Raw genomic sequence first — 3,213 nt, forward strand, 5'->3', positions numbered from 1 at the left:
ACAGAAAAAAAATCTTTGCCTGCTCTACCTTATTCATTATGTGATTTATTACCTTTTTTTGGCCGAAACTCTTGGCACTAGCATCGTAGCCAACACTAGTACTTGCATTGTAGGGATCCACCGGATCAAGGATACACATAATATAAGCAGGGCACGCCCATTCTTTACACATTGAAATTGCAGTAACAAAAATATTCACATATTAACAGGTTTGTAAATAGCGAGTGGATTGAAACCTCGTAAAAAAAGAAACTGACAGAACTACCTCATTGCTTCTACAACTGCCCTTCTACAACTGCTACTCAGAGCATAAACAAAGGGCAGTTGTTACTTCATAATTACTCCCTCCGTCGCATAATATGAGACTGTTTTTGACACTACACTAGTTATATAAATGTTATATAAAAAAATCATAGAAACAAAAAATGTACTCCCTCTGTATGAAATAAAAGACGTTTTTTGGCACCATGACAATGTTAAATAACATCTTATATTTTGATACGGAGGAAGTATTAAGGCAAAAAAGTGAAAAGGATGTGAGCATGCTGATCAAAATGAGTTATCAGCATTAACCAAAGAACCTAATTCAAGCAAAGAGTGGAGAACTAACTAGAAATAAAGCAACCGAGCCCAGTAGAATATGCATGTCCAAGGCCAACTCCGGTTTACTAGAAGAATGGTAGAAAAGTTGTATCCATTTAGTCATCCAGCCCTTATAGACAGAAACTGCAGACAGCCCAAAAATAGAGGGCAAATGCTTGACAGAATATGAATTAGCTGCATTCATATTCCATAACAAGCACTGACTGCACGAAAATAAGCATATTACCATCAAGCAAATCCCTACCAAGTATTGCTTCGCTGTGCCACATTGTAACCAAGTTGAAAAAGAGTAAGCAAAGAGTACTTTGAACAGCTCGGCCAACTTATATAGTTGGCAGACATAATGATGGTGTGAAACCAGCGTATAGCTGACTGGGTGAGATGGCTTCGCTAAGCCCAGCAACACTAGTAGAAAAAGGGTCAAATCTGAGATACATTAGTACCGGTTTGCATTTGAGCCGGCACTAATGTGTCCATTAGTGCCGGTTCAAATGGCTAGGTGGGAGGAGATTTTTAGTATCGGTTCAATGCGAATCTTTAGTACCGGTTCGTGCCACGAACCGGTACTAAACCTGCCACCAGCATCTTTAGTACCGGGTCGTGGCACGAACCGGTACTAAAGAGGTGGTTGCAGATCTATTTTTAGTCCCACCTCGCTCCCCTAGCAAGATTTTTATCACCTTAAATATGTTACTTTCTCAAACTATCACAAGCATTTGGTCTTCATTGAACTCTATGTGTAGGATCTGTGGCTGCAATAGGAGTCTTCACCGGTTCTTAAATCGGGGTAGATTTCTATTAACAATTTAGATTCTATATAAAAAGATCATTGATGATCAATGTATTTTTTATGTACTTCTCTGTAGCAGTAGCGCATTTTGGCTGAAAGGCGGGTACTGATCAATGTATTTTTTCTGCGTTCAGATGCATAATTCAAATATGTTACTTCTCAAAGTATCACAAGCATTACGTGGGAAACTTGCGCCGTGGGGGTACGTGAACTATTCGCTTTTCTTTCTTGTGAAGAAAGAAAAAGGCAATCTAGCTTCTAGCGCAAGCGGACTCGCGCTTCCGCCGCCGGCCTCCGGTGGCTCCCCTCCGTCGGCGACTTCGGTGGATCTGTGTCCTCGGGCTTTGCCGTTGCGACGGCATTTGGTCCAGCGCCGGCGCGGAGCTTGGGAGGTAGTCCAGGAGCGGATGCAGATTGTGGTCTACATCGGCGGCATCCGAAAGATGGTGGATCGTGTGGGTTCGTGGTTCGTGGATGGTAGGTATGGTTTTCTCCTCCGACATCTTTGGTGAACCACCTTGGAGGTCCGCAAAGCTGCATATCAACGATGGAGCCGCTTCGAGCTCAGGTGTGAAGGTGATCTGTCATTGTTTTCTTTGGTGGCTGCTATGGTGGTACCGGAGGCCTATGACGGGCGTTGGTATCAAGTTCAAAGGTTTCTTCGGTCTTGAATATTGTATTTTTTACTTCTTGGCTGTTGTTCCTTTAATTGTGCAAAGGCTAGCAAAAAAAGTAAATTACTCAAAAATAAATAGAAGAAAATAACTAATGCAGAAAAGAAAAAAATATATAAAAAATTACTCAAAAATAAATAGAAGAAAATAAATAATGCAGAGAAGAAAAGAACTATATAAAGCAAAAATATTCACAAAGAAACTAAATACAGCAAAAAAACTACTCAGAAATAAATAGAAGAAAAAAATAAAGCAGAAAAGAAAATACTCTATAAAAAATTACTCAAAAATAAATAGAAGAAAATAAATAATGCAGAAAAGAAAAAAACTATATAAAGCAAAAATATTCACAAAGAAACTAAATACAACAAAAAAAATAGTTGGGGCGCTGTCCAGTGGGCCTACCAGACCTAGGGTGTGCGAATTCAGGCCCAGAAGGGCCGGCAGGCTCACAGGGCAGCGCGCCCTAGTTAGGCCCAGAAGCTCGCTATATAGAGGAGTTAGAAAGAGCAGCCGCGGCTGGGTTTATAAACCAGTGCGGCTGCCCTTCGCTCAGTGAGGTGGGACTAAACATAGTGCACCGGGGGTGGCAGCGCACGACCATTAGTACCGGTTGGTGGCTCCAACCGGTACTAATGGTTGCCCTTTAGTACCGGTTGGAGCCACCAACCGGTACTAAAGGCCATCGTTTTCCGCCGCTTGGCCTGGCAAAAATTGGCTTTTAGTACCGGTTGGTGGCTCCAACTGGTACTAAAGCCCCTCCTATATATATGGCACTAACGAAAATTTAGTTCGATCGACACTTCTTCTTCCACTTCTCTCGCGCGACATATCTATCGCGTCGCCGCCGCCGCCATCGCTCCCGCCGCCCGTCGTCACCGCTCGTACCCACACACACACATACACACACATACACACACACACACACACACACACACTACACACACATGTACGTACACACACATACACACACAGTACTATATATACACACACACACACACATTTTTTTTACTTATTTTCTGTTTCTATTGTTTAGATTAACGTTAGATGAATTTTGTAGATAAGAATATTAGAATGTTAATGTTAGATGAATTAGAACTAGTTTATTTTTAGTAACAAAATTTAGGTATACGATATTTTTTGAAC

At 41.5% G+C, this 3,213-nt stretch overlaps 1 pseudogene; it reads right to left on the bottom strand.

Annotated features, from left to right (window-relative positions):
• Positions 1 to 926: 926 nt before the first annotated feature.
• Positions 927 to 3,213, bottom strand: part of LOC123084353 (uncharacterized) — a 15,494-nt pseudogene continuing 13,207 nt past the window's right edge.

Source organism: Triticum aestivum, chromosome 4A (genome assembly GCF_018294505.1).
Source record: "Triticum aestivum cultivar Chinese Spring chromosome 4A, IWGSC CS RefSeq v2.1, whole genome shotgun sequence".
NCBI classification, from domain to species: domain Eukaryota; kingdom Viridiplantae; phylum Streptophyta; class Magnoliopsida; order Poales; family Poaceae; genus Triticum; species Triticum aestivum.